The following is a 9,244-nucleotide window of genomic DNA, read 5'->3' on the forward strand; positions in this document are numbered from 1 at the left end:
ATTATGACAGCAGAGATATAGCCTGTAAGAGGCCCTTCAAAATCATTTTTTTCTTTGTTTTCCTCATTCCACTCTGCAAATTCTTTTTCTGTTCTCTTTCACCAACTCAGTCTCTTGCTCCACCATATTATCCCTCATCTCCCTTTCTGTTCCTGCTCCTGCCCTAACTCAGATTTCTTCTTTTATCATTTTCTCTTTATGTTCTTTTCTTCTATCATTTTACCTCACTCAACAGTCAATAGTTGCAAGGGAAAGTGAGCACCTGTTACTGTTAAGGGGATATATTCTTTTCCTTATGCTTGCACTCTGTCTATCCCTTTTGAACTTAACAGTTTCCTAAGGGTTGTGTATTCATTCTATGTCCTCTGGATTCACTTGAAACCTTCTCCAATTCTTTTACTTGTCTACTTCTCTCATCCTAACTCTGTCTAAGCCCCCATCCTAAATGGTAAATGTGCTATATTGAAAAGTTTATTTACTGCAAACATATTTTGGGCTGCTTCTTGATTTTAATTTAATTCACATGGTTTAAAGGTGCTAGATCAATGACTACCACAAGTGGTCAATTTGCAAGTTGTGCTTGATCCTATTGTGTTGCTTACAGTATCAATTGGGATAAAGGACTATGATTGATTTGACAAGTTGTTTTCTCTGATATTATGAAAATGAGAATGTCTATGAGCCATTAGAGACATGTAGGCTAACGTGCAACTATATCAGGAATATTTAATAACCCAGAAATTAAATCAAGAACAGCCCACCAGCAAAAATAAAAATGAGGAAACACTTAAGCAAGACACAAAGACAGATTTCCAGTTCACCAATGACAAGCAGTAGGGCAAAAGAGGATGAAAATTCTGATAGTGAACCACCAGAACACTCTGAACTCACAGCACAAGAAGTAACAAAAAGATCAATTAGGCTCTAGAAAAATTCAAAACAGAAATAATTTCCCAGATAACCACAGAGATGGTGAGCAAAATGAAAGTTATGATTCGAGACACTAGAACAGAAATTGACAAAAAATTAGATGAGCTCAGGACCATGATAGAAGCCATGAAGGCCCAGCATAAGAAAGAAATGGAAACAGTGAATGCCCAACATAGGAAAGAAATAGAATCCATTAAACAGATTCAAGCAAATATCCAGGATATTAAAAACTCCATTGAAAGTGATCACAATGGAATAAAAGGATGCAAAGATAGAATCTCAGATATAGAAGATAGGATTGCGCGTCAGTAACCGTGAAAAGAGAGGTCTCTTAAAAACAGTAAGGAATCATGAGAAATCGATCCAACAACTGCTAGATGATGCAAAGAAGAATAACATAAGACTGATAGGAATACATGAAGTAGCAGGAGAAAATGCAAATGACTTTAAAAAGCTGTTCACAGAATTAATGACAGAAAACTTCCCAAACAGAGGGGAAGAATTTGACATACAGATAAGTGAGGCATATAGGACCCCAACTAGCCATGATAAAAAAAATCTACACCTAGACATATAATAATCAAGATCCCAGAAATCCAACAGAAAAACAAAATACTACAAGCAGTAAGAGAAAAGAAACAAATCACATGCAAAGGAAAGCCCATCAGAATCACAGCAGACTTTTCAACACAAACTCTCAGATCAAGGAGAGCATGAAGTGAGGTATTTCAAGCCCTAAAAGAAAATAACCTCCAACCTAGATTGATGTGTCCTGCAGAACTCTCTTTCAAAATGGATGGGGAAATAAGATACTTCCATGACAAAGAACACCTAAGAAACTTCATGAATACCAAACCAGAGACAATGAAGCACCACACCATTAGGCCCAACAGAGCAAATCAAATAGGCAAGAAAAGAAACTAAAATGAGAGGGGAAAAAATTACAAAAAGAGTCAACAAAAGGACAAAAACATGACAATACATCAGTACATATCAGTTATAACCATCAATGTCAATGGCCTCAATTCACCAATCAAGAGAAATAGATTGACAGAATGGATTAAGAAGCAAAATCCAACAATATGCTGTACACAAGAAACACACCTAATGCAAAAAGAAGCCCATAGACTCACAGTGAAAGGATGGATAACAATTTTCCCTGCAACAGGAGCCCAGAAAAAAGCAGAGGTAGCAATCTTATTCGCAAAGTAAATTTCAAACCAAAACTGATGAAAAGAGACAAAGAAGGCCACTACATCCTTGTAAAGGGAACAGTTCAAGAGGAAGACATGGCAATCATAAACATATATGCATTAAATGTTAATGCCCCCAACTATATAAAACAAACATTAAGTAACATGAAAAGCCAAATAAGCAGTAATACAATTGTAGTGGGGAATCTAAATAACCCACTATCACACATACACAGATCATCAAGGCAAAAAATCAACAATGAAATAGTAGAACTGAACCAAGCTTTTGAACACATGGACTTAATAGATGTCAGTGGAGTGTTCCTCCCAACAAAATCAGAATATATGTACAATAATTCCAAATTTGAAACTATACTACAAAGCCATTGTGATTAAAAACAGCATGGTAGTGGCAAAGAAACAGACCTGAGGATCAGTGGAACAGATTGGAAGACACAAAAACAACTCCAGATGTACTCAGCTACCTCATCTTTTACAAAGGAGCTGACCATCTCCACTGGAGGAAAGATAGCCTCTTTTTGGAAAAACTGGATCTCAACCTGCCAAAGACTAAAACTAGACCCTTATCTTTCACCATGCACTAAATTAAAATCCAAGTGGATTAAAGATCTAAATATTAAAACAGAAACACTAAACTTGCTGGAACATAAGTTAGGCAGAATTCTTGAAGACACTGCCATAGGAGAAGACTCCATGAACAAATCCTCAGTAGCATAGGAACTAGCAGAAAGAATCAACAACTGGGATCTCATCTTATTAAAAAGCTTCTGCACTGAAAAAGAAGCCATCAACAGAACTAAGAGACAGCCTACAATGTGGGATTACCAGCTGCTCCTCAGACAATGGACTATTATCTAGAATATATATAAAGAACTAAAAAAAAACAGCCCCCCAAATATAAAGGCCCAATTCACAAATGGGCATCTGAAATGAACAGACATTTCTCAGACAAAGAAGTAAAGGCATCAAGTAAATATATGAAAAAATGTTCCACATCACTGGTCATTTGAGAGATGCACATGAAAACAACACTGAGATTCCACCTCACCCCACAAAGAATGGCTGCTAACAAGAAATCACACAATAACAAATGTTGGCAGGGTTGTTGGTTGGAGTGCAGACTGGTATAACCACTGTGGAAATCAATATGGAGATACCTCAAAGAGTTGGGACTGGAGGTTCCATTTGAACCAGCCATTCCTCTGCTGAGTATCTTTCAAAAGAATTAAAAGAATCACATCACAGTGATACATGTGCACCTATGTTTATAGCTGCACAGTTTGCAATAGCTTAAACTTGGAAACAGCCCATTTGTCCATCAGTTGGAAACACGATAAAGAAGATGTGGTTTTTCTATAAAATGGAATACTACTCAGCCATAAAGAATGAGAAATAAGATTCCTTCATAGGAAAATGGACACATATTGAGGATATACTCCTAAGTGAAATAAATGTCACACATGTGTAAATACCGGTTTCTCTGGTGTGAAAAACTGTAATAGTACACAAAGTCCATTGATATAATTAACAATGTGAAATAGCTAGAAAAGGGCTAAAGGTGTAGGGAAAGTGGGAATTGTAGGAGAAAGGTAATAAGGGAAAAGAAAAAAATTTGAGAAAATGAAAAAAATGGAAATAAAGTGTTTGTCAATTGGGAGGGGAGGAGGGGGTGAAGGGAGGGCAGGGACAAGGGGCAAAAATGAGAACCAAGACCTGTCATGTAAAGGTACAAAATCCCAATAATGAATGTATCTGTATTATATACCTAAAATGTACCAATAAACTAAATTTTAAAAAGGTATTTTATATATATGCATCAGGTGTGGACAGCAAATTTGGATTATGGATATGAATGTATGTATCAGGTATGGACAGTGAATTATCCATGTGTAACCAAAAACATATTCCTGACGGAACAATGCTGTCAAATGAGGATATCTTTTCAGTTTTATTTCATCAAATAATACTTCCTTTCTCAGAATTCCTAGGTAACTAGCCTAATGTTCTATGAGAAACACTAAATTCAAACTTTAAATTTCCAGAGGACCCTGAACAAGGCACTTTTTACTTCTTTATTCCTAAAACACTGTAGATTTAGCATAGGGACCACTAGCATATAGAACACAAAGGGCAGCGTGTCAATTACAGAGGGCTGAGAAGATTTTGGTTGCGCGTACATGAAGAAAATAGTCCCAAAGAAGATGACCACCATGGTCAGGAGAGAAGCACATGTAGAGAAAACTTTTGTTCTTCCTTCTGCAGAATGCATTAAACATATGGCTAAGGCAATCATAAGATAGGATAATAGTACTGCGAGAAGTATGGATGTCAAATTGAATATTGCAAATCGGTTGATCAGTGAAGCTATATGAGTTTCCTCTTTGAGAAAGTTTCAGAGAGACTCAAGAAAATGAACAAACCATGTATGTTATCAGTGAAAGACAAAAGTGCCTCCGTACTGACCTGAACTTAAACTTTGAATGCACATCTGCTGTGAGACCCCCACCCCAGACTGTTAACCGCACATCCTGCTTCTGTAACCTCGTTTGCTCACTTCCTGCAGATTAGCTCAAACAGCTTCAAGGTTAACCATGGAGTCTTGTCTGAAATAGAAAGACCCTGGGGTGGGGGGGCCCCCTACCTAGTTGGCCAAATGTGCCAACACCACCTGCAGGTGAACGGGAAGAACAAGCCCAAGGTAACATGCTTGTTCAGCCCTATAAAAACCCTGTTTTCTGTGATTCCGGGCTCCACTCCCCTTGAGGGTGGGGTCCACAAGTGTGAATGAACTTCTCCTAGTCCTCTGGATATTCTGTCTCTATGCTGGCTATTCTCTTTTTGGTTTAACATTTTTGGAGGCCCCAGCAAGATAGCCAGCTCTTGGAGACAGACTGAGGGTGACTTGCCTCACTCCTGGGCTGTGTGGGGGATCAAGATAGGCTGGGGAGGCCACCCTGACATCTTGTTCAGGGCCGGGAGAGCTTGCCTCCAGAGGAGGGGTATCCAAGGAGGCCCTCAACAGACTGCGAGAAGTTTATCAGGAAGACTCCTCTGGAGGTAAGAATCTTACGATTCGCAGGAAAAGGATCCTTCAGTGGGTAGGAGGAAAGTCAGATGAGCTGGCCATTCCTCTACCCAGGGTCTTTCTGTGATGGCAGAAGGTCCTCTGGTCTATGTATCCATTTGATCAGCAGGTATTCACTTGGTGGAAATATTTGTTTCTTTTTGTTTTGTTTGTCTGCTTGCTGTGTGTGCCATACTTGCCTTTACAGGAAGACAGATCCAACATCCAATTATGGAAGCTGGCAAATCTAAGCCTAATAATCCTCTTGAATGTGTTCTAGCAAAGTTTATACTGCACAGAAGCTGACAAATTAGAGTAAAGTTCCCCAAGGCCAGGACTGTGTTATCAGCCTGATGCTGCTTGCAAGGTTTGAAATCCAAAACAAAGCCAGAGAAACTGCAACTGCTCTCTACCAAATTTTATCAAGAGATTTTACAAGGGAAATCAAGTTAGAAATTTTAACTATTTGATAAATGTATCTTTGTTTCAACTTGAATTAAGTTTAATTGGTGTGCTTAAAACACTTCTTGTGCGTTGGTTTCTCCTCAAGCCAGCTCTAGGAACAACGTTCAGGAACCTGTACTGGGAGGGCAAGGCCCAGAAACACCACGCAGCTATGGGGAGGTTTGCAGAACGCTTCCGTTTTATTGAGGAAACGTACAGACTTACATAGGCTGAGGCAGGGGTGGAGCCAGGGTGGAGGCAGGATACTTGGCACATTGTTTTTGGCCACATGTTAATTTTGGGGTTATGTGTTTTAGGGGCTGAGGCTAATGGAGTCAGGACTTTAGAGGTTTTGAGAGGAACAGTTTATCTGTCTAAGGTCAGATCTCTACACACCCGAGGGGGCGGATTATTCCAGCCCTAATATGACTCGGAGTTTTCTCATGAGACATTAGTGCAGTGCTCCTGACTCAGCCAGAAGCAAACTTGATCCTCAGTTCCCCCTCTTGTCTTTGACTCCAGAGCCTCAGCCAAAAGGACCACATTTTTATGATTTTGGTACTGGTACATCTGATCTTTAAAATAAAGAATAATAACAATAACAATATGCCAGAGAAGATTAATATATATGGGGATCCCGATATCAATCCATGTATCCGACTACTCTGATTATTCCATCCAGCCTAAATTTTTGACCAAATGGTGTCCCACACGTTATTTAAAGTTACATCTAATGCCTGGGTATGAATTCCGCCCAAACCAAGTTTAATTTGTAAACTGAGTATGGCTGGGTGGACAAGTGAAAAAGCACGGTGTTCTTTTTGAAGGCTTGGGTGGTTGTAGTTTCGTTAGCTGGTCGACCATGGCTGCTGTTGCTACTTGATTTTGTGAGGTGCCTGCTGCCATTGTTGTGGCAGAAATAGCTGTCACTATGGAAATGATGACAGCACTAAGGGAAGCAATTTCAAAATTTGGGGTCTGTTATGCTTATGTTGCGGACTCGCTTCCAGTCAGTCTTTTCATCTCCATCACCAGCGGTGTGGGTTTTGACATTTCCGGTGGGTACCCAGGTGGGTTGTTCTGCATCCTGTGGAAACACACAAGTGAATCCTCGCCCTATGGTTAATAACGGGGCAGGTCCCCTCCAATTATTGAGGAGGGGGTCCCTCCACAAAACCATTGGTGCCTTTTCTGATCCCTGAATGGGGGAACACTGTCCTATTGCCAGGCATTCTTGTTTTTCGTTAAAGGGTAGAAAATTTAAAGTAAAAAGGGCATGGTATATTTTGACCTGAGGAGTTACCAAGCCAGTTCCGGCTTGTTGTTTTTGGTACATCTCTTTAAAGGTCTGATGAAACCACTCCACAATTGCCTGTCCTTGTGGATTATAAGGGATTCCTGTCACATGTTTAATCTTCAAAGGCCTGAGAGGAATAGGCTGGGCCATTATCTTTTTTAATTGTGAAGGGCACTCCCATGGTGCAGAAACAGTGGAAAAGGCCACTGATCACCTATTTTGTCTTTTGCCCTGTCATAGCGGTGGCACAAGCAAATCTTGAATAGGTGTCCATGGTTACATGGACATATTTTAATCTTCCAAAGGTACTGATGTGAGTGACATCCATTTTCCATACCGCATTGGTCTTTAACCCTCTGGGATTTCCCCCCAATGATTGTAACGGGCCAGTAGGCAGAAGTAGACTGCAAGTGGCACAGGAGTGGACAATTCATGATCCCTGTTTTCTAGTGAGCCCAGGGAACATGATTGACAGGCTGTGAGCAGACTGATGGAAATTTTTATGGCTCAGGATAGCCTGTGATGTTACCAAGGCTGAGAAACGTGACACCTCTCCATCATTTAGTTGGTTTCCTTCCAGTAATGGGCCAGGCACGGCCGAGTGAGACTTTATATGTTGATTGTAAAAAGGATCTCTTCTCTTTTTCTAACAAATGTTGTGTTTTACGAATTAGAAAATCTAAAGGGTTTTTGGGGAAGGTCTTTAGCACAGCATAGTATAATCCTTGCAGAAGAGCTGAACAGTGTGAGCTATTGGTAAACAAATTTAAGGGCACATTATGAAAATCATTTAAAGCAATAACTATACTGACTGACTATATAACTTGAGATCCTAAGGTGGTCTCTTTTATTTTTATTATAGGGCCACACCCAACTTGGAATTGAGCCTCATACCCAAATTTGACAGGGCTTCCATCCCTGAATATTAGTGGGGAGTCCGGGATAGCCACTTTAACCACAGGATTTTTAAACATTAATGGAAGCATAATTAACCCTTGAATAATTTCATGATTGGGATAATGATTACCTGGCCTGTATAACACACCAGAGCAAGAACAAATTTAAGATTAACGTTAATCAAATGAGAGACCTCATCCAATTTTAGGGGGAGCACTAGGATCTCTGGTTCCTCTTCTACTACTTGTAAAGTTCTTTTCCTTATTTTTAAAATCATCTTGCTGAGGGAGTCTACAAAGCCTGTAACCTTCTGTTGAGTAATTGTAGAGGACCAGTGGATCCATTCTATAGGCCCATTGACTTGCCACAGGCACCTGAGAGGGATCTGTTATATGAATTAAATACTAACCCTGAAATGGTAGGGAGGGGTCTAATCTGTGCAGGTCTGCACAGGGCAGTTGTCTATTTACATATTCTAGGGCTTCCCCTGCCTGTGGTGTCAACTCCCTAATAGATGTGGGAGAATGCTCCCCCTTCAATAATCAGAAGAGAGGCTCTAGCTCTTTGGTGGTAACTTTTAGCCATAGTCAAATCCAATTTATTTATCCCAACAATTGCTGTAATTCCGCAGGGGTCACCATTTGGGGGAGCAAAATTCGAGAAACCTTTGGAGACACCCCGGTCAAATCTATAGTCATCCCCAGGAAGGATATTGGACACCTTTTTTGGATTTTTTCAGGATTAACCTTGAACCCATTAACTTTTAACAATTCTAGAACCTTTTGAAGGACGTTTTCTAATTGGTCTGAAGACTCACAGGCTATTAAGATATCATCCATATAACAATACAGTTGTAGACATTTATCTGACTTTATAGGACTGAGGGCCTGGGCGACTGCTATCTGGTATAACACGGGGCTACTTTTCAACCTTTGTGGCAGCGCCTTCCATTGGAACCTCATGGCGTGTTGGCTGTGATGGATAACCGGGACTGTGAATGCAAACCTGCACATTCCTGATATTCCAGATAGTGAACTGAAGAGCTCTGCATGCAGGCCTTTAAGAACTTAGGTATTTCGCTGTACAAAAATCACATGTGGTCCATATATATATGCTGTATATGTGAAAGAAAACTCTCCTTTGGAACTGTAGTTTGAGATTTGTTACATACAGAAAGACAAGATAAAGAAGAAATGTGTCAAAAACCAAACCATAACTATTAATTCAAATTGAACACATAGATTATTGATGTAGAATGCAATACCATTTTCATTTGAAGAATACAAATTTCTATATTCAGAAGTATTGAGTAAAATCCAGGGAATGTTGGGGAATAAATAACATTCAATGGATATTTTAAATGTAAGCATAAATTAAGATATAACATTTAATATATAT

This window comes from Fukomys damarensis, unplaced genomic scaffold, assembly GCF_012274545.1.
Source record: "Fukomys damarensis isolate Sample0158 unplaced genomic scaffold, DMR_v1.0_HiC HiC_scaffold_27, whole genome shotgun sequence".
Classification (NCBI taxonomy): Eukaryota; Metazoa; Chordata; class Mammalia; order Rodentia; family Bathyergidae; genus Fukomys; species Fukomys damarensis.